General features: G+C 42.1%; 1 protein-coding gene and 1 long non-coding RNA gene across 4 annotated transcripts in view; one reads left to right on the top strand and one right to left on the bottom strand.

Annotated features, from left to right (window-relative positions):
- The window catches only part of fstl4 (follistatin-like 4), a 232,548-nt gene that overhangs the window by 87,859 nt on the left and 120,850 nt on the right, over window positions 1–23,839 (bottom strand). The gene's annotated exons all lie outside the window — the stretch shown is intronic.
- Window positions 8,758–9,514, top strand: LOC116056062. Its single transcript, XR_004106470.2, has 3 exons — window positions 8,758–8,857; window positions 9,188–9,253; window positions 9,454–9,514. It is a non-coding gene; the product is annotated as an uncharacterized LOC116056062 (long non-coding RNA).

The raw sequence follows: 23,839 nt of genomic DNA, 5'->3' as shown, positions 1-23,839 counted from the left end.
TACCGCTAACAGATTGAGACTGGGAACAAGCTCAGGCGTTGATTACATTTTTAGCATCCATCCTCCTCTCTCCCCTACACCTGCAGTGTAAGTTACAGCAATCTCATAGCCTTTCACAGCCCTTGCTGAGACCTGCAAGCTGCTGCCTGATGATCCCAAGAGTATACAGCTTTTAAATTGCCTGGGTGTGGGGACCGAAGGAGACGGCCACCTCGGGCGGTATGTGGCCTAACTGAAACCCACTGATGACAGAGAAACCTGGACCAACATCCAACATTACCCTGCCCAAATACCGCAGTGACCTTGCGGGGAAAGTTTCAGAGACAAAGAAAGAATGGCGGATTTTAAGTAACTCAAAGTGGTAGGTAGACTAAAACAAGTAAACTCTTTCTATTCGTCTCAATTGGCAGATATATTTTTCGATTTAAGGTTAAGCTTTAGGGAAGAAAGTGTAACTATTTCTGTCAATGCCCTTTATACATGAAAGTTTCAAGTCAGTTTCACCTCTGACCACTGGTCAGAAGTGTGTAACCACACCCACATGACATTTCATGCTTTGCTAAGGTTAGGAAAAGTTAAGCTTAAGCACAAAACTTGATTGGTTAGGTTTAGGGAAAGGCCACAATCATGGTTAAACCCAACTTTGATTATAAGAAACAGGAAACAGTGATCTCCTGCGTCCAAGACACGTCTAAGCACTTAAAGGTTTGCGAGAATAGTAAATCTGAGGACCACTGAGGACCAAAAACTTGCAGCAAGTATAAAGTAGAAACTCTTCAAATGACAATCACCACGGGTAAAAAAATGATGATGTATGCTGTCCTCACAGTTTTACTGAGAATGATCACATAGTCGGAAGGTGTGAGTATTTTTTGTCCACATATGTACTGTATGTGCAGATCAATAATGCAGAGTACCGACACTTGAAAAACAACAAAAAAGGAACAAGAGGAAGACAGGGATGTACGCTGAGAACACAGCTTTTATTATTTCTCCTCAGTCAAAGAGAAAAAGGTTCATCCCTTTTATCTGAGAGTTTTATCTTTCATTTAAATTCTGTCTGTGAACGTATGCCTTAAGAAGACTCTTCATCTTTCATTCTTTTTTTCTGAATAGGTCACAACTTTGCTTTAGTGGCAAAGGCTGAAGTATTTTGCATGGAAGTCTCGTTCAACAGGGGAGACTCAGCTTCAACATCTAACTACTCATCAACCAATGCTGAAAGTGCAACTAACCCTGAACACCGACATGTGATGTCATTCATGTAGTTTACCAGACTTTTTTTTTTTAGATGTCTCTTTGTCAAAGCAAGGAAAGCTCTTAATTGGTGGGTGGTTCAAGTTTTGGGTAAATACAAAAATGTATATTGTTGCCAGGGGCTGGAGGCAGGCACGCAATGTCAGGTAAAACATCAAAAGGATGAGACAACAAGCTTGATGAACAAGAATAATGCTATCAAATATTTCAAACAGAAAAAGCATACAGGAAGTCTGCTATTTTTCTTTAATTTTGACCTCATTTTCATTGTACCACTGCATAAAAAGGGAAAATAATTTAGTCTCTGATGATTCCCAAGAGATGAGATGAATTGGTCGGCATTTTTTGAGTCTCTACAATCATGCAATAGCAATGGTGTTTTCATTACCATTAGACGGAGCAAACATAGGAAGCTAATTTCAAATTTGATGACAGCCCTCAATTATAATGAGTATGTTTCCCCCCTTAGCTAATGAGAGGCAATGCAATCAGTTGATAATGTGATCATTAATTCCCCTTCCAATAATTACAGTAGAAGTATTTACTTGGTGATACATAAAGGTTAAGATATTTTGTCCCCTCTTTTCATTCTTTAAGTTCATTACTCGGTCATTGGGGACAGGTGATTGCACGTTCAATTGAGAGACAAATGGTTGTAGGTTAGACACCGGACTGTAAAACTGTTGCCAATGAATGTAATCCAGGCAACATTTACATTCCTAAATTGGTCAATTAGTAGAACATTAAAAAAAATATTTGTAGGTGACATGGTTAGCCGGAAAAAAAGACTGTAAAGCAACATATTTGCAATATTGCTACCGTGAGGTTACGGGCTTTTCTGCGGCCACTGTTTAGCTGACAAAAGATGACTGTGAGCCGGGTACAGGGCACCATTAGGGTTGCAGTTAAGTTTAGCTGGCAAAAGGTGACTGTCCTGCGGGGACGAGAGTTTAGACACAATAAACAACTACTTGTAGTTAAGATTAGAAAAAAGTTTGTGGTTTGGGTTAAAAGACCGATCCCCTTAACCCTTGTGTTGTTCTCGGGTCAAATTTGACCCATTTTTGAATTTTTTTCATATCAGAAATATGGGTTTCTTTCAACCAAATTGCCCCAAATTAACATGGATGCATGGCTATACGTTATATGGATACAACGTTCTTTGCATTTGACATTTTTTCCAAACAGTAACCTTTGAGATATACCAGTCTGTGTTCCACTCAACATCCTCTGATCTTAACTATTAGTCAAAATAATTAATTTCTGCTTTTTTTAAACTCAAAAATTAGGTTGATTGACCATTAATAAAAAAAAGCGTTGAAAAAAGTGACAAAACATTGTTAAGTAGTACTTCCCAGGGGTCCTTTTCAGAAAGCAGGTTTGTTAACCCTGAGATGAGGGAAACTCTGGGTTTTCTGTTTCAGAAAGAGAGGTAACTTAACCTCAGAGTCAGTTACTATGGTAACAGAGTCTGTGAACCTAACCTGGTCGGGAGCAGGTTTTCTCCAATAAACCTCCTCCTCCCTCTGACACAGTGCGCTTTCATTTCCTCATTCATTCATTCATTCATTCAGTCTGTATCAGGCACATTTTAGTGCAGAATTGTCATCTGCATGAATAAATAAATCAGGGTTGGTTTATTAACTATGTAAGGCAGACTATAAAACGTTTTTTTTCTCGAACATTGGCTTGTCCTTTTGTTGACGATTGCGTTGATGAAGAAGCTGTATGACTTTGCAGAGAGTTAAACATACGTCGGGAGATGATATTGAGGTCCGACTATAGATGTATTTTCATTACCAGATAACTACCTAGCCTATTTGAGAGGTATCGTTTTTCTTCACAGTCGATCAGATATGTAGATACCTTATCTGTCCTCATATCACTAACGTCACCCATCGTGGACATGCTCTTATATCCGAGCAGATTCTTTGTGTCGCATTATGTTTTTTGCAAATGGCAATTTTCTTTACAACACTGGTGATGCGGAGCATATTAGTAAAGCCACTGTATGTAGAACCGTCAGAAAAGTGTGCCTCGCTCTGAAACGTTTTTAAAATGTTTTTGTAGTGTTCCCTGGACACAAACCAGTGAGAGCCATTAAAAAGAAATAAATTATTATAAATTATAATTTTGTTAATGACATGGTGCTGCAACCTCAGAATGGGATTAGTAGTAGCTTACTTTTTCGCCCGCAGGATTGCACCTAAATGAATTTATAGGTGTAATACCATTCCAGTTTTCACCAGTACTATTATAGGCTACCTGTGATTAAATATCAAATGAATACACCATATTAGAGCTTACGCATTGACTCAAGCAGCAATTTTCTCCCACACTAATTCTCGCTCTTTTGCAGCATCAGCCATGTTGTTTTTAACTAAATATATGTTCAAACTCGTATGTGCGCATGAGTAGTTACAGTTCCAGAGGGGTAAAGTATGCCGACCGATTTGTTTGTGGTTGTTGCCATGGTGAATCATAGTATCATGGCTCCATTCATGCTGCCGTTTTGTAGTGGTGGTGCACGTGCTTAACTCTGAGTGAACCTACTCTGAGTTGATTGAACCAACTCAAATCAGCTGTTACCGAAAACTCAGAGTTTCCCATCTCAGGGTAAATCAACTCAGAGTTCAGGGTTAGACTCAGAGTTTGTTAAACCTCCTTCCTGAAACGGGTCCCAGGACACAAACACCCATTTTGTGGGTGAAAGTCTTTTGTTTTCCCCTCAACTTCTTCCGGGACACAAACTCCCTGCTTGAAAGCCCTGTTTTAGGACACATCCACCCACCCCGACTTCCTCCATATGCCTTCGCGCTCTTATACAGAGACAGTCAATGTGATGCATACATACAGTGATATATATTTGGAATACATATGGATTACAGAGCATAACCTTCGTAGTTACATGCAGAAATGAGAACAGCCTGCTTTTTTTTCAGAGTTTCACAGTATTTTACAATGGCCATTGGAACGTTAAACTGTTTCTGTGTTGTAATACTACCCACAATTGTTGGGATGAGCGTTGAGATTGTTCGATTTTCACAAATCAAATTCCTTTCTGCTTAATGACTTACTGTTTTGGCCAAATTGTGTTCCCTGCCCTACTTTTTTTTTTTTTTTTTTTAGGAAAAAGAAAAAGAATAAATCAAACTGAACAAGAAGTCAGAGTGCATTTGATTGCACTGCACACCACATTTCCCCAAGGTACATTGACAGCAGTGGACTGATATTGACTCATTAGAGGTTTACAACTGAAGTCTTTCTCTCTGCCAGCAGGTAGAAATAGTAGCAGAGCAGGCCATTAACCAGAAAACAGAACTAATGAAGGGGGAAATTAACAAAACTACAAATAACACATGTATTTCTGAATTCCCTGCCTGGCTTCTGTCGATATGGCTTTCCTGTTTGAATGTCGCCTCCTCAGTTCATTATGTGACACTATCTGGGTCACACGCATCTGCCACCGTTGGGGGAATTCAAACCAAAAGAAAATACAAGAAATGTGTTTTGTCAAAGTAGTAGTTTACCATTAATAATGAGGTGACCTGGATGGACAATGAGTTATTCTGACCTTTCTGCCTTCAGGTTATTTATAGAAATGACCACAGTACAAATGCAGAACAGGCACATTTATCATTGGGGCTGGGCGGTTAAAAAACACGTACCCCATTTCAACTGTGTGTGCCTTCAGAGAATTGCTTCTAAAAAAGAACTGGTGACTTTTGGTCTGGTTGTGATATTTATTTCATTTTCTCCCCCCATTCAACCCTTTCCTTACTGTATTCTTTATGAATTCGTACAGTATCCCTATCAGGGATTCAGGGCTTTCCGACAAAACAATTTAATTACGGTGGGAGCCAGTCCTTCAGTCAGCAGCTTGTCAACAGGAATGACATGTTTCAAAGCCTTGGATCTACAGCTATTTAAATGCCAATTGGCTTTCTGCCTCCTCAGGATCCTGGACCAAGTCTCCATATCCCTCCCCTCATGCCAAAGACTGTCACTCACTACATAGAAATTCAAGACGAGCTGTCTTTAAGATCCGCTGTGTTGATTTATTTCATGGCATACCATGCAATTCTCAAATAAATTGCTACAGTACTCCAGTCCAGTGATGTAGTGTTTTTTTTTCTGTTACACCTAACTGAATACATGATAATATATTTGAGACAGAGGGGCAGAAAGAGAGAGTGGGTTAAGCTTTGCTCATAATATAGGCCTTCATGTCCACTGCTTCTTACAGCTCAAAGACTGAAAATAAAAAAATGTATATATGCAGGCTTTTGCTTCTCACACAAAAAAAAACTGACAGTTTAGAAGGCACCTACAGTAGGACGTTCATTAGTGCAGTGGTGAGGGAGTGACATGCTCTTAATGGCTACTAAACAACAGACGACTTAAGCTTTGTGGTGTGAACGACTGAATGAATAAATGAATGTATATGTATGTAAGTTCTTTTCAGAGTCCATGGGTCATCTGTAAGATAGAGTTAATTTAGAAAAAATAGCTTAAGAGAGAAATGGGAGAATTAACTGGCAGGGTATATTAAAATATGGGGAAGCAGTGGAGCAGATTTAGGCCAGTCGGTCACATGTACAGTACAGTATGGTGTAACACAATGTACCCTGGAGTACTCCTGCTTGTAGCAGTGACTAATTTGAGAGCATGAGGGAAACACAGTTCAGCACTGTACTTTTTTAATTATCAAGGCCCCTGTGCATGATGAAAGATGGTGGGTAAGCTCAATTTCTCTATTCTCATGTCGGTGTTTACACTGAATAACTGGTCGGACAAAACAAGCAATTTGAAGACATCACGGACTATATTTCTCACATCTAATCGACAAAAAAATTCAAAATTATGAATAGATTGATTTATAATGAATATTATAATTAGTTGCAGCATCATGCTACTTTTTCGGTTTCATTCTTCCTTCATTGTATTTCCTTCCTTCTGTTCTTTCCTTCCTTCCTATATCCTTCCGTTCTTACGTCATCTTTTTTCTTTTCTCATTTGTCTTCCTTCCATGCCTTCCTTATCCTTCTTTCTTTCCGTTTTCTTCCTTTTCTTACCCTCTCTCTTTCATTTCTTTCATTTTTTAACCAATCTGAAAGCATGAAAATGCTAAAACTAAACACTTTTTCACAATGAATACTTTCACTTTGGATACCTACACACATTTTGTAATCTACTTTACATCTGCTTAATCAAAACTTTGATTGTAGAGTCTTTTCTTGCATTGGAGGGTTTTTACATCATGGTAGTGACTACCATCCTTTAGTGAAGGATCTGAGTACTCCCTCTACCACCATGTGCAGAATTTCAGGGATACTTATTTCGGTGTTTAATTTGGCATATTATACCACCAGACACACTAACCGTAATTAGGGATGCACGGATCCGACTTTTTCAGTCCCGATACCGATACCGATGCCAGGGCTTTGTGTATCTGTCGATACCCGATACCGATCCGATACTGTTGTTGAATTAATAATAAACTGTATTCCTTTTGCACCTTACACCTTCTTTCCACCATGTGGAAGAGACTTTCCTAACTAAACATTACTTTCCTAACTAAGACAAAATAACATAGATGTAATGTATTGAATTCTTATTTGTTATTTAAAAAACAATTGTGCATTCAAATCGAAAATATAATGTAATCAAACTTCTTAAAATAAATTTAAATAAATAACAATAATGGGCCTTTATATATGTTTATAATTGCTAATTCTACTGTCAGGAGTACATAGAATATCACAAAAACATTTTAATGTCATCGTGTTTATTAAAAGCTTTGATTACTAAAGGGTTTGCTTGGCTCATCAACATTATACAATAACGTTATATGAAGGAGAATCCATCAAACAGTTACAGAATCTAAACTATTTTTTTTTCTGCAAACTGCAAAGTAGTAAAATAAACTCAAATCACATTGTTTCCTTTTCAAAACAAATAGTTGTAAGCTAGTTGTATAAACACTACCTTGGCCACAGGTAAGTTAGGTAAAAGAGGGTCTGGCTGCAGACCTCCAGTGTCAGGCTGCTTCCGTTGCAGGCTCCACTCTCAGGCTGCCTCCAGTGTCAGGACCGGAAATAAACTTTTTGTGCGTCTATTAAAGGAGTCCGGCGTATATATTGCGACCATAGACTGTATATACAGTCTATGATTGCGACTAAAAACAACGAAAAAGTAGGAGAAGAAGATTTATTGCCGCAAATTGACTACCGTTGGGAGAAGATTTATTGCCGCAAATTGACTACCGTTGGGACAACAGTAAGTAACAAATATGTATATAGAGATATAGACATAAACACACACCATATGTTTGCTGTTTTACTAGCCGCCTTACGCACGCAAACGGTGGCTAACGGTTGACTGACGCTCAGGTTATTTGTTGTCTAAATGAAAATGACATGAGGATAAGTTTTTAAGTTTTTCTATCCTTCATTCCACTCGTTTTATACTTTTACCAATTGAAATACATATATTTTAACGACACTTTTTCTGTGTTATGTAGATGCATCGTTCAATCTATGAAGAGGGTAGAGGGTTTAAAGTGGAACGATGCACAGCTTGTTGTAAGCTGTTCCACTGCCCCCTTTGCCCCAACTACAAACCCAGCCAACGAGCCAAGCTTCAGCAGCACCTCGATGTTCACATTAAAAATGCTATTATATTCAAAGGTATGGATTTGTGTGTGTCTGTGTCTTTGTGTACTCTCATGTCTTGTTATTGGCTAATTTAAACTTTTCTTTACTTGCTCTTAGACAAAAAGATCTGCAAGTGCAATTTGAACTGCAGAAATACAGGGCACTTTCATTGCCCTATATGCAACAAATCTATTATAAGAAGAACAGACATGGAGAGACACCTGGAGGCTTGCCAAGGTGCTACAGAAGCTGCTGCCCCATCCAAACAAAATGCAGACTTACCTGCCACACCCTCTCCCCGTCTTTCACCATCCACCATTCCACCTGTCTCCTCCATTTCAATTGTTCCTCCTCCCCAACCAGATATAAAGGTGCATGCTGCTACCTCTACCTCCACACCTTCTGCCAACCCTTCTTCTGGAGAGACACATTTATGTACTGCCCAGGAGACAACAAAGAGATTTCTCCAGAAGAAGGTGCAATGTCCTCATTGTAAACTGGTCTACCATAAAAAGAATTTGGCAAAACATATACAGAGGAAGCATAGTATGGCCTTTACACTGTGCTTGATGCACCCTATGATTTCACTGTGGTAAGTTGACCTGCATATTCAAAGTAAACTATAAAAATCCTGTTAATAACATTTACTACAGCTTACAGTGATATGTCTTTTCAGAGGGACATGTCGGCTTTGCGAAAGTGGTGGTGTATTTTGCTCATGGAGAATTTTGACCTTGGAAGGTGAAAGCACAAAGATGTTGACACTTACTTGATTGTCTTGGAAATATTAACACCTTACCTAACACAATCTTTGTTATAGCCAACACTTATTTTGCCATGGCAAACAGTTTGCCCACTGGACAGACACAGCAAAGGCCATCCTGCGAGGTGAGGTGCCACCAGTGTTCCGTCTGAAGAAGCAGAAAATGGATGACGTCACTGAGGTCAGTTTTGAGTTTGTGAGTTGGAAGTAAAGGGACAGAGGGGATTTTAATGAGTTCCCACAATAACAAACTAGTTGATGATGACATAAAGCTGGACCCTGGGAAAACAGGAATGAACAAAGTTGGTTGTGCTTTTTCTTTGAGAATACTACCACAGTGTCATTTTTTAATCCATCCCTCAGTCAGCAATGTTTACAGAATCTGAACTTTATCCATGTTCAGTATTTAGATCTATCTTAGATCCATCAAGGTGGATGATCTAAAGAACTGGCCCTGATGGGATCATTGTATTTGACCTTAAAAAGGAGGATTTGTGTTTTTTTCTTTTAGGGAGAGGATCAAGTACACCCTGTTTTGCAGCCTCCCGAAGCTAGGGATGAAAAAGATGTTGAGATGGTAGGCATGCTCTGTTTTATACTGAGGTTATTCTGACAAAGCTCATTTTAAGTGTCCCTTTGCTACTTATGCTCTGTTATTTTTACGTGAATAATAGTTTATTCCACTTTGTACAGTAGTTTTGCTATAGGGAGAATACCTTTTTTCTCTTTGTCTTTCCCATAGGACAAGTTTGCAGCCAGGATCATTTCTGACTGTAGAAAGTCAGCAGAGTGGGTGGAAACAAACCAACATTTGTTTTCATCCAAGGTGGAGTTGCCCAGTGCAGCCGGAATGGGAGAGGAGGAAATGGAAGAAGCTGCAAAGCAGTATGCCAGACTTTGGTCTGAGGAGGAAAGTTCCAAGCTTGAGGAACTAGAGAAAGATGACATCCGGGAACCATTTAAGTTCAAATTCTCCACAATCGAGGACATGTGGCTGTTTTGTGATGAGATTTGTGACAAACAAGGATACTTGGCATATTGTGAATGTAAAGTGGAGTAGTAACAGTCAATAAAAGCTTAGCTGCAACCACCAGCCTACTTTTTACATTCACAGGACTGATTGAGGACATTGTTTTTTGGGGATTTTTTTCCTGTGTGCCAGTTAGTGTCCAAAACCAGCTGTAAGTTCAAAGATTACCTCTAGTTTTTATGTATAGTGATATCACCATGTTTCTAGTTCTACATCCGTTTCTGCAGGTGTAGTTTTTGATATTTTGAATTTCTCTAAAGAAGATTGCAGTGCCAATTTGTCATCTTATTGATGACAAATAAGAAAGCCATCCGGACTCTGAACATTCACAATGACTTACAACCTCTTTAATGTAAATTCCATGCGCCCCTTTTTCATTTATGTATGTATGCATTTAATGTTTTCAATGTGTATGTGTATCTGTACTTGAATAATAAAGTTTTTTGAAGACAATAAAAACATGAGTTGTCGGCGAGGTGAGCATACGGACTGTCTGCTCGCCCTAATTGCATTTTAATATACTATATTTATACACCAAACCTACAGTAGACCTAGCTAGGCTACGTGCAGATCATTGTATGTTATTTCAGAAGTGAAAGAATGGCTTTTGTTGTTGATTTGCTTTACCCTGAGCTCGAGGAGAGACTTCACTCACTCGCTATGCTCGCTCGTCTGAATCAGATCCACTCATAACAACGTAGCCGGCTGGTTCGGCTGAATCGCGGGATTGACTGACTCCCGCGAGAACTCACGAGTCATCAACAACTCACGAGTCATCGAGGACTCGTGAGTTGTCGGCAACTCATGAGTTGTCTGCGAGTCGAGTCGAGCTTGTAATGTTTCGGACTGTCTGCTCGACCTAATTGCATTTAATATACTACATTTATACACCAAAACCTACAGTAGACCTAGCTAGGCTACGTGCAGAACATTTTATGTTATTTCAGAAGTGAAAGAATGGCTTTTGTTGTGGATTTGCTTTACCCTGAGCTCGAGGAGAGACTTCACTCGCTCGTCTGAATCAGATCCACTCATATAGCCAGCTGATTCGCGCGAGAACTCATGAATCACCGACAACTCATGAATCACCGACAACTCATGAATCACGCTGTTATCATTTTAGATTGAATTGTAGTAGGACTCAACTGAACCGGGTTAATGATACTAGAGACTCGCGATTCGTGAGTCAATTTAAAGACTCGGGTTAAAGATCCGAGTGAATCACGACTCGAACATGTCTAAGTAGGACTACAGGCAGAGAGACACTATGAAAAGAGGTCTCATTAAAAATGGTTAGTGGCACTCTGGCATTTACAGTAACTCACACTGCAGCAGCAGGGAGCTGTCTTTGTTTTGGGAGCTGCTTTGGTGTCTGTATAGAGAGGCAAGATGTGCGTTTACAGCAAATTCTTGTGTCTCTGGAGCTTTTTCCATCATCTGGAATAATTAATCAACAGGGAGCAATTAATGAATAATGAAGAAGGAAAATCTAAGCAATTACTATCCCAAACAGTGGATTAACTACCATTGTCTCTAGGGGTGGAAGACAGAAGTAACTTAACGTAATCCTCTTCCTCCCAGATGGGACATAAAGCTTCGATGATCTGCCTCCATCGAGACATGTCTTGTGCTGCATGCTGTGCCTCGCCCCATGTTAGGGCCATCTTCTTTAACTCAGCTGTCACAGCTCCCCACCATGTGGTTTTGGACAGACCTTGCTTCCTTTTCCTGATAGAGTCCATCCTAATGCAACCTTTGGGATTCAATCATGGGCCATTCTGAAGACATGTCCTAGCCATCAAATTTGGCGGTTTCATTGTTGTACTTAGTCATCTTGTATAGCTTCTTATTTGAGATGTTCTCAGGCCAAAAGATGCGGCAGATTTTCCTGAGACATCTATTGTGAAAAGCACTGATCTTTTTCATGTCACATGTCGTCACTCTTGTGAACACACTTTGGGGCCATTATTTCATAGAAAATAGAGACAACAGGTAAATGTTGCCACATTTTGTTTCCCTTCTAATTAAAACTAATTTAAGGTATCTGTCAGCTTTTCTTTCTCAGCAGCATCCATCTTGATATTGCTTTAATTAGGTACCCAAAATTGCATTAAAGTGCTGCTCCAAATTTGATCTAATTTTGATCGTCTCCTAAACAGACATACATTTATAGATTATGCTAATCCAACACTCAAGGCGATACTTAGGTGTTCTCAGCCACTCGAATCAAATTAGTCTTATCAGACAAGCTTTGCCAGTGTCAATAAAAATGAACTCTACAGCTTAGTAGTTATGATATTTTTGCTCAAGACAAATGTTATTAATTTATTCCTGCTCTCAACTGAATGAACTGATTAATTCAATGATACTATAAAGAAACAATGAATTATACTCTGTATCCAATCTTTTTTTTAATAACAATGTTGTGGGAGGTTTGGCTTTCATTTTCTTAAATCAGATTTAAAATGCCTCAGCAGATGAGTGTCAGGCATTTTTTTTATGCTAGATAAATCAAAGAAGTGAAGTTCACAGTTGGACAGACTTAATATTTTAAGATTAGGGCAAAAATACTTTTTAGATGAGGCAGATGAGGAAGTGAGAAAATCTTATTTCCTAAGATCACAAAAAAACTTGCTGACACCAGTTAAAACCTAATTGGCGGTACTCTGCCTCCCGAACCGTATTTTACACGAGATGTGAAGTCAAATGTGTAATTTAGTTGCATATCAATTTAGCTTCCTGCTGAGAAGCATCTCCTCCTTCTAAATGAGTGGAATATTGGTAACTAATGGATAGCAAAGTAACAACACTGAAGAATAATGTACTGTAGTCTAACCTCAGTAGAAAGGACGCACGTGCGCACACACACACACACACACACACACACACACACACACACACACACACACACACAGTCAGGGCTGAGATCAAGAGGAGGTAATACTGTCAGTGCCATGAAACAGATGTTTTCAGAACAGGGAGGATTAGATCGGGACAACCAATAGGTGACCACATGAGACTATTGTACAAACTAAACCTCTTAACATAACTGTCTGTAACATTTTCACATCAAAAAACATGAGATTTGCTGGCATCGTGTCTGGTGTATACAGTAAGGGAGAAGTACAGTACATGATATCATTGCTAATCTCCATCATCCTTTGACACAGCAGTTATTCAGCCTGCACCCAGCCATCACACTTTTTACTTTGTTTCTGCGCACTTTCCGAGGAATAATCATCTGCCACAGGAAATGATGCATTTAATAGTTTTTTTCCGCAGCGTTTTGTTCGGAATGAATACAAAAACTGGTTGCTAGCAAGAGCAGAGAGAGCCATCATTGTTAGCATGACACAGATCGAGAGTGGAGAACGCCACAAACAGAAAAAAGAAAACCAGGTCAAAATACTGCATGACCAAATTATTTGACAAAAAAACTAAAAACAAAGAAATAATCTGGAAGGTGCAGTGCAACAATAATGTGGCAATTCTGGATGAATCGGTGCTGTAATCCTCAACTAATAATTCATTGTAAACTGTGCTATACAACATTTTAGTCAAATTAAATCAGTTTGATGCCATCTGAAGTTAGTTAGTTAGTCAGATAGCTGATGTTTGTAACAGGTTGAGATCTGCATGTCAGCCTGTCTGTGTTGCTGGCCAACACTATCATGGGTCATTTATAAACTGCTTCTGGGAAAGCAGTCTGTAAAACATTCAGTATAGCCTGCTGCTAATTTTGCGGCAGCGAGCAATTTGCTTGATTCTGGGTTTGCATGGAGAGTTTTAGTCCCTGTGATAGTTTATATGCAGTTCTTATCTGACCAAACAAGATGGATAAAAAGAGAGACATATCTGGCTTTATAAAATATTGCCAGCTTTGACAAAAATAAAAAATGATAAAAAATACTATCTATATCCTTCAAAAACACAGTGGTTCAAACTAATTTGTAGCAGAGTTGACGGAACTCACTAAACTAAGATATATTGTTAATACTGTACTGTAAAACTGTAGACTAAATAGACAGATGTTTTGGCAACAACCTGTGTCGACCCACTAGAACAACATTGACGCGTGATGCCTACAATAAACTTTATCAAATGCTCTTCATTTTACTTTTCCTTGAATACAGTAAAACCTCAAACAATCTTTGCATTCCCTACACACGTTCTCTCACAAGTTTAAAACTGTATCCACACCAAATGCTTTCTACCATCAAAACAAACTGAAACGTCAGTCATTGTCAACAGTTCCCAGCCATTTTTTCGGCTTCATCAAGCCTGTAGATCTGTGTTTTAGCTCATTAACTGTGTGTAAATGTTTCGCATTACCTCTGGCTGTTTTTTTTCAAAATAAGCCATTCGTTTTTTTCAGATTGGTTTCCTTCCTTCCTTCCAGGCAGCTATTGATTTCAGTACATTGCAGTACAGTGCGGTATGATAATCAACTTGCAGTTACTCCATTTTGTTGATTTTCTTTGGTAACACTTTACTTGAAGGTAACTACATAATAGTGACATGACACTGTTATGAACACATGACACTGTCATGACACATGAACCCTAACCCTAACCATAACTAGTCATGACAAAAACCGAATGACACTTAGTAAAAGAAGCGTTATGTCATAAACGTTTATGACTTGTTTATAATGTTTATGACACGTTCACGACAGTGTCATGTCACTCTTATGTAGATACCTTCAAGTAAAGTGTAACCTTTTCTTTTTTTCAAAATTCATAATCATTGTCTATATATGCTGTTGATGCATTCAACGAAAGAATCAAACACACACACACAAAAAAACTATAACATAGTTTGCTGTTCTGCAGCACACTCCCAAATCTCTGGTTCCATAGTGTCCTTGATTGCACTAAGGACAGTTTGTTTACTACAGGATCAAGGACAGGACCTTTAAACACCTGTTGCCATTTTCAGCACCCTCCTTCCTCTTAACCAGCAGGAGGGTAAACATATGTCTGGTTAATATGTGTTTCAAGTGGGGGCCAGATGATGTATTGCCGTGGTAATTGCAGCATTAGCAGAGTAGAGTTAGAGTGGTTCAGCCTGAAAATCACCTTGGTTTTTATAAGCATGAGTATGTCCTCACATGGGCAAAGCAGTAGGATAATTAAGGTTATAGAAACACGGCTGCTGGTGCAAATCCCCAATCTGGCTGGGAAAATCTGAAGAGGAGACCGAATGATAAACATAGTGACAAGAAGGTTTTCAGTTTAAATTCCCTGGACAGAGCAGGGAAAAAAATACTCCCCCTTTTCTTCAACCAGTGCTGTCAAGGTGTCCTTTTGCAAGGCGCCAAACCACCACCCTGTAGCTGAATGCTGCTCCGTCCTGAAACAATCTCCTGAATGAATCTCATCTTTCCCACTTGCCGGTTAGGCTGGGTTAAATCAGCGTCACACAAACACGCCCCCCTCATGTGTCACATGTCAGTACTGACCATATTGGCGCTAACTACATTCACTGAAAGACCTGTCATAACATGATAAATAAAACAATAAAAAGAAAATGTGTCCATGTTCAAAGGGCCACAAAGTCCAGAGATGTGAGCTAATAAAGACGCAGGAATAGTATTATTAGTCACTAATCCATCAAAATCAATTTCCTCTATCCCAATTTCTTTATTAAATGTTTAGCTAAAATGTTCACTGTGTGAAAACAATCTATCGGAAAAATTATTCAGGATCCCTCTGAATAATACAAAAGGTATACAACCTTTTTAAACTATGCCCAGATTCAATTACCACCACAAAACTAAAAGTGTAATTCAATGACAGGAGTAGAGGACAAAATAAAACTGTGATTTTTATTAAATGTCTAGTCAAAATGGAAATGCACAACAGTGTGTACAGGTTTTGGGACGCGTGTGAGATGAGATAGATAATAAATCAGCTTTTGTTTGTTTGCTTTTGATGGAGTGCCACTTGAACAGATGAGAGACTGAATATGGTACAAATCAGACGTATAAACACACACACACACACACACACACACACCCACCCACCCACACAATCTCTCTATTTATCTGTCTACCTCCCACCTCTAATTTCAATGGCTAAAGCGTGTGTGACTTCTTTCCTCTCCATCCATCCATCCATCCATCTTCTTCCGCTTATCCGGTAACGGGTCGCGGGGGTAGCAGCTCCAGCAGGGGACCCCAAACTTCCCTTTCCCGAGCCACATTAACCAGCTCCGACTGGGGGATCCCGAGGCGTTCCCAGGCCAGGTTGGAGATATAATCCCTCCACCTAGTCCTGGGTCTTCCCCGAGGCCTCCTCCCAGCTGGACGTGCCTGGAAAACCTCCCTAGGGAGGCGCCCAGGGGGCATCCTTACCAGATGCCCGAACCACCTCAACTGGCTCCTTTCGACGCGAAGGAGCAGCGGCTCTACTCCGAGCTCCTCACGGATGACTGAGCTTCTCACCCTATCTCTAAGGGAGACGCCAGCCACCCTCCTGAGGAAACCCATTTCGGCCGCTTGTACCCTGGATCTCGTTCTTTCGGTCATGACCCAGCCTTCATGACCATAGGTGAGGGTAGGAACGAAAACTGACCGGTAGATTGAGAGCTTTGCCTTCTGGCTCAGCTCTCTTTTCGTCACAACGGTGCGATAAATTGAGTGTAATACCGCACCCGCTGCGCCGATTCTCCGACCAATCTCCCGCTCCATTGTTCCCTCACTCGCGAACAAGACTCCAAGGTACTTGAACTCCTTCACTTGGGGTAAAGACTCATTCCCTACCTGGAGAAGGCACTCCATCGGTTTCCTGCTGAGAACCATGGCCTCAGCTTTAGAGGTGCTGATCCTCATCCCAGCCGCTTCACACTCGGCTGCGAACCGATCCAGTGAGTGCTGAAGGTCACAGGCCGACGATGCCATCAGGACCACATCATCTGCAAAAAGCAGCGATGAGATCCCCAGCTCACCAAACTGCAACCCCTCTCCACCCCGACTACGCCTCGATATCCTGTCCATAAATACTACAAACAGGATTGGTGACAAAGCGCAGCCCTGGCGGAGGCCAACTCTCACCTGAAACGAGTCCGACTTACTGCCGAGAACCCGGACACAGCTCTCGCTTTGGTCGTACAGAGATTGGATGGCCCTGAGAAGGGACCCCCTCACCCCATACTCCCGCAGCACCTCCCACAGTGTCTCCCGGGGGACCCGGTCATACGCCTTCTCCAGATCCACAAAGCACATGTAGACCGGTTGGGCATACTCCCAGGCTCCCTCCAGGATCCTTGCGAGAGTAAAGATCTGGTCCGTTGTTCCACGACCAGGACGGAATCCGCATTGTTCCTCTTCAACCTGAGGTTCGACTATCGACCGAACCTCTCCTTTCCAGCACCTTGGAGTAGACTTTACCGGGGAGGCTGAGAAGTGTGATACCCCTGTATTTGGCACACACCCTCTGGTCCCCCTTTTTGAAAAGGGGAACCACCACCCCGGTCTGCCACTCCTTAGGCACCGTCCCCGACTTCCACGCAATGTTGAAGAGGCGTGTCAACCAAGACAACCCCTCCACACCCAGAGCTTTAAGCATTTCTGGACGGATCTCATCAATCCCTGGGGCTTTGCCACTGTGGAGTTGTTTAACTACCTCAGCAACTTCCACCAGGGAAATTGACGACAATCCCCCATCATCCTCCAGCTCTGCCTCTACCATAGAGGGCGTATTAGTCGGATTTAGGAGTTCCTCAAAGTGCTCCTTCCACCGCCCTATTACCTCCTCAGTTGAGGTCAGCAGCGTCCCATCCTTACTGTACACAGCTTGGATGGTTCCCCGCTTCCCCCTCCTGAGGTGGCGAACGGTTTTCCAGAAGCACCTTGGTGCTGACCGAAAGTCCTTCTCCATGTCTTCTCCGAACTTTTCCCACACCCGCTGCTTTGCCTCTTTCACGGCAGAGGCTGCAGCCCTTCGGGCCCTTCGGTACCTTGCAACTGCCTCCGGAGTCCCCTGGGATAACATATCCCAGAAAGACTCCTTCTTCAGTCGGACGGCTTCCCTGACCACCGGTGTCCACCACGGTGTTCGTGGGTTGCCGCCCCTTGAGGCACCTAAGACCCTAAGACCACAGCTCCCCGCCGCAGCTTCAGCAATGGAAACTTTGAACATTGTCCACTCGGGTTCAATGCCCCCAGCCTCCACAGGGATGCATGAAAAGCTCCGCCGGAGGTGTGAGTTGAAAGTCTGTCGGACAGGGGCCTCCTCCAGACGTTCCCAGTTCACCCGCACTACCCGTTTGGGTTTACCAGGTCTGTCCAGAGTCTTCCCCCACCCTCTGACCCAACTCACCACCAGATGGTGATCAGTTGACAGCTCTGCCCCTCTCTTCACCCGAGTGTCCAAAACATACGGCCTCAGATCAGATGAAACGATTATAAAATCGATCATTGACCTTTGGCCTAGGGTGCTCTGGTACCAAGTACACTTATGAGCATCCCTATGTTCGAACATGGTGTTCGTTATAGACAATCCATGACTAGCACAGAAGTCCAACAACAAACAACCACTCTGGTTTAGATCAGGGAGGCCGTTCCTCCCAATCACGCCTCTCCATGTGTCTCCATCATTGCCCACGTGCGCGTTGAAGTCCCCCAGCAGAACTATGGAGTCCCCTACTGGAGCCCCATACAGGACTCCATTCAAGGTCTCCAAGAAGGCCGAATACTCCGAGCTCTTGTTTGGTGCATACGCACAAACAACAGTCAGAGTTTTCCCCCCCACAACCCGCAGGCGTAGGGAGGCGACCCTCTCGTCCACCGGGGTAAACTCCAACGTAGCGGCGCTCAGCCGGGGGCTTGTGAGTATCCCCACACCCGCCCGGCGCCTCACACCCTGGGCAACTCCGGAGAAGAAAAGAGTCCAACCCCTATCCAGGAGTATGGTTCCAGAACCGAGACTGTGCGTAGAGGTAAGCCCCACCAGATCCAACTGGTAGCGCTCCACCTCCCGCACAAGTTCCGGTTCCTTCCCCCACAGAGAGGTGACGTTCCACGTCCCCAGAGCCAGCGTCTGCTGCCCGGGTCTGGTCCGTCGAGGCCCCTGACCTTCACTGCCACCCATGTGGCAGCGCACCCGACCCCAGCGGTTCCTCCCACAGGTGGTGGGCCCATGGGTTGGAGAGAGAGGTGCCACGTAGCTTTTTCGGGCTGTGCCCGGCCGGGCTCCGTGGCAAACCCGGCCACCAGGCGCTCGCTGACGGGCCCTCCATCTGGGCCTGGCTCCAGACGGGGGCCCCGGGCTTCCTCCGGGCAGGGTCACATCATCTCTACCTCGTTTTTTCATAGGGTTTTCATAGGGTCTTTCCTCTCAGAGTGCTGCATTATTTGGCGTATGCCTGCGACTGCTGCTGCTGCTACTGCAGCCACTTCATGATTTAATCAGGATGAGACAAACTTTGACTTTGCCATTGTTTCTCTGTGTGGTCCTCCCCTGCTGCTATCCTTCCTGCACCTCCCTCCCCTCTGTTATTTCTTCATCCTAATGCCCTTTCCCCAAATTCCATCTCTGTGTTTTAGTACTGAGGCTACTGGCAGAACCATTCTCAGTGGGATGTGGGATCATGTAAACAACACAAGTCACTCAAGTATACACACACACACACACACACACACACACACACACACACACACACACCCAGCGGTTCCTCCCACAGGTGGTGGGCCCATGGGTTGGAGAGAGAGGTGCCACGTAGCTTTTTCGGGCTGTGCCCGGCCGGGCTCCGTGGCAAACCCGGCCACCAGGCGCTCGCTGACGGGCCCTCCATCTGGGCCTGGCTCCAGACGGGGGCCCCGGGCTTCCTCCGGGCAGGGTCACATCATCTCTACCTCGTTTTTTCATAGGGTTTTCATAGGGTCTTTCCTCTCAGAGTGCTGCATTATTTGGCGTATGCCTGCGACTGCTGCTGCTGCTACTGCAGCCACTTCATGATTTAATCAGGATGAGACAAACTTTGACTTTGCCATTGTTTCTCTGTGTGGTCCTCCCCTGCTGCTATCCTTCCTGCACCTCCCTCCCCTCTGTTATTTCTTCATCCTAATGCCCTTTCCCCAAATTCCATCTCTGTGTTTTAGTACTGAGGCTACTGGCAGAACCATTCTCAGTGGGATGTGGGATCATGTAAACAACACAAGTCACTCAAGTATACACACACACACACACACACACACACACACACACACACACACACACACACACGTAATCCTTAAGGGAATCACACAGATGTCTAGGCACCTGGTGATCCATTCTAAATGTTGCCAGTTGTCATGACCAAGATCTAATTTATAGCCCAGGTAAACACTTTAAAACCCACTTTGTTGGGGGGAACTGACATCAATCTTGGGTTAATTACTTGCTCTTTCCTCAAGGAGTACACTGTCATGTTTAGTGACCGTCTGTGTTCTCCACTAAAAAACAGTGTGACTGTGATGCCTGTAATATCACTCAGCTTACAATGACAGGTACACCACACAGTGCATGTATGTTGTCATTGACCACTGTTTTTTTTTACTAACCAATCTGAAAAGACAGAACAAGCCATACAAGTGATGAATTTAAGTCCCAAAAAGTAAATGTGTCTTTATTTGAGTAAACTCTGTATACATTCCATGACTTTACCAGTTGAATCCATGCTTTTGTGGATAGCCATGCACTTTGTAAGTAGGCCATCTGCATCACATGTTCTTCTACTATGCAATAATCTGAATTTTAAATGTGGCATTGTGATTGATGAGAAGTATTCATGAATGCAAGGCTACCCTCTTAAATTACCATATAATTGCCATGAATATATGCAGATTGATCCGTCCGAGAATCCCAGATCTAACATCTTCCAAGGAAACATTAATACTAAATGTCATGAAATGCTTTCACGCTCATTTTCCATGCACAATTCAGGCTCAATTGCCAGCTATTAAAGGAAAAAGGGGTAGCTTTTGGGCCAGGAGGAACGCACTGATAGCGGAAACACTAAAAAGGTGGCAGTGATAATGAAAGTTTGTCTTCAACATGAAATATTTTTGGAATAATTTCTTTGACGGGTTAATGCTTTTCTCAATCAGCCGTCTGTAGAAAGTGTCTGCTCTTGGTCAAAGTCATAATTGATTCTTCAGAAAGTAACTTCAAGAAACCAACAGATTATGAATTACTAAAGTGAAAATTCAAAAAAATAACACTGCTTTAATATTTTATGTTTTAGTTACTCATTGCATTGTTTTAGCAAGAGTTCCATGTTGCTTTCATCTTATTTAGGAGGGTTTTTTTGTTGCACTTACTAGGCCACGATTTCTAATTAGTGCAGCTTACAGTGAAAGCAACAGTACAAACATGTCTATGATTAGTTCACCAAATTTCAAACAATCAATGAGAAAATCTGAACCTTAGCAAATGTATTCAACTCTTGGACCACAGAATAATTAACTAATGAAGAGGAAACAAAGTGCTAAGGAAGGAAATAGATTCATTAGGAGCAATTTGAGTTTGAAGGGGAAAAGAGATACTGTATAATGTAGCTCGTGGTTGTGATGGTGATATGAGCTGCTATTTGAAAACCTTTCAGCCTACAACAGAGGATGCGGTGTGACTCTGCAGTTTTAATGGAGTTAGAAGGTCATTTCACCGTTGGGGACCGAGTGGCGTGGCCTTTGTACTGATGGGAGGGATAAACTGCCAGTGGTGACAGAACTTAAATTAGAGGGTGGCAACACATTACCAATAACCATTAGCAAGCAAGGATTTACTTTTACAGACTGACTTAAGCCCAGTTCAGACCAAAGATTTGCGTTATATGGTCAAGCGAGATAGAGAGTGACTGAAGAGAGGGAGCGCCCAGCAGCGTTAGAACAAAGCAGTGAATCAGAGAAAAAGTGTTTTCGCCGGTTCATCACTAGAAATGCAACTGTAGCAAGCAACTCACTATCACTAACAAATAGAAACAAATGATATATCCAGCTACATAAAAGCCTAAAAGTCGGAAATTAGAACAGAAGTACAAAGAGGCGTTGTTATGGAGATGATATGTCTCATTGCATTGGTGTGAACTGGCAGGTTTTACAATGTTGCACACTGGTTCGTTGCAAGAAGTTGCAAGTTTCAACTTGTCTCGTCGCAAATCTTTGGTCTGAACTTGGTCCAATTGGAATGTTTGCTCCTTTATGCTGGTTAATTTAAGTATGTAAAAACAATGCAGTTTGAAATTTACCAAATTAGTGTTTGAAATCACAGAAACTGCAGGTTTTGGTCGTGTTCAAATCTGGACCTAGTTAATCATGCTGGGTGAGGTTTACAGGTGTGGAATATGACACCATAAAACACACACACACACACACACACACACACACACACACACACACACACACACACACACACAGAATAATGCTTTCCAAATATTGTCCCAGTGCTCTATGAGCTTGCCAGCGGGTGTATCATGATGAACGCTAGTTGGAGGCCACCATTAGCTACCTGGGGAAGTGTTCAGAGCTCAGAGAGGCTGCGTCCTGGAGTTCCACCTGCTCTTTAGGAAGGAACTTCCTCAGGCGGAAACCACCACTGCCTCCTCTTCCATCCAAGCGGAAATCTATTCATCAACTGCTGTAATGAGCTCACGGCACTACTGTACATGTGGGTGCACACACGCATGCACGCTTTTGGCTAAGAACAGTTGGTCACAGCTGGTCTTTTCTAGTCAGCAGCCATGCTTCCTTGTTTCCTTACACAATTTTGTTTCATGGCAAGAGAAAGTTGAAAAAGAATCTTACGAGGTGTAGACAAGCATGGCTATCCTTGGCTATATGGCTGTGTATTGCAAAAACTGTATTTCTAATACAGTAGATGTCTCAATCTAATATTTAGATTCAAAATCTAGTCTGACTGGATTGGATTATGCAATCAGTTTGACTTAATTCAAGCAAATCTCACTTGTCTTGTTTAAATTAGAAATTGCATCTTTTACCTAGGAGTTATTTTTAGCTAGATCCAAGGGACATGCATGTTACACATCCTCAAGTTTTCCTTTTGTGTTTATTTTAGGGCGTTTTCACACATACCTCATTTGGTCTGGACTTCCGTACTTTTTTGTTTGATCTGAACCAAAATTACAGGTGTGAAACCTCCCCCGGACCACGGTCCGGATCAAAAGACCAAATTTTGGTCTGATAAAAATAGGTGGTCTCGGTCCAGACCAAACTGAACCATGGTCCGGTTCGTTTATAGTGTGAAAGCATTTTTTGGATGGTTCGGACTTTCGGACCAAATACAAGAAACTCTGGCAGGCTCTCCTTGTGTTACAAGACCGGGGAAGCTCCTTTAAGGAATAGCTCGGTGCTTAGTGTGTAGGCTACATGAGAGAGTGACGGTGAATGTGCTCGGAGCAGACAGCTGTCGGCTATCAGAGCTGAGAATACACCAGCAGTTTATTTGTTAAGTGCTAGTAAATGTACAGTGTAGGTTTCCGTTTGTCTCTGAATAAATTCTCCAGAAAGAAAGTTTCCGTGTCTCGCTTCTCAACAACACAACAAAACAAAAAGAGCTGCGGCAGTTGGGGAGAGCAGCAGTCAGTTGAAAAAACTGACTGCTGCTGAAAAAGAGGAGACGAGAGGACGGGGAAGCCCGTCAACAAACCAATCAATGATAAGTATCTGGAGACACAGCTCACGTATGTGATGACGGCAGGACGTAGTTTTGTCACGTATAGATCTTTAGTGCGCTTGCATAACTGCAGTGTGAAACCAAAACTTACCGGATCAAATGTATACAATGTAACAAAAACATGAACCTTGGTCCGGACCTTGGTTTGGACTTTCATGTGTGAAAACGCCCTTAAATTCTGAATTGTCTAAACAGTCTTTTATTGTGCACAAGTTAAATTTTTCAACCTACTACAATGGTGGATTCATAATGTTTATACAGATTTGGTTATATAATGAACAAAGCTATAGAAGCCAAAAAAAACAAAAAACATTGGACCTAACATCCTTCTCTGATGATGAAAATATTTACCAGAATAACCACAATTTATACAATAGTGGTTGAGATATTTCAGTCTGCACCAAAGTGGTGGTGGACTGCCAACTAACATTGCCATCCCTAGAGCCACTCCACAAATGGG

The sequence above is a fragment of the Sander lucioperca genome, chromosome 13 (assembly GCF_008315115.2).
Source record: "Sander lucioperca isolate FBNREF2018 chromosome 13, SLUC_FBN_1.2, whole genome shotgun sequence".
Lineage (NCBI taxonomy): Eukaryota > Metazoa > Chordata > Actinopteri > Perciformes > Percidae > Sander > Sander lucioperca.
Note: the sequence above shows the minus strand (reverse complement) of the source record. Positions and strands in the feature narration are given on the sequence as shown.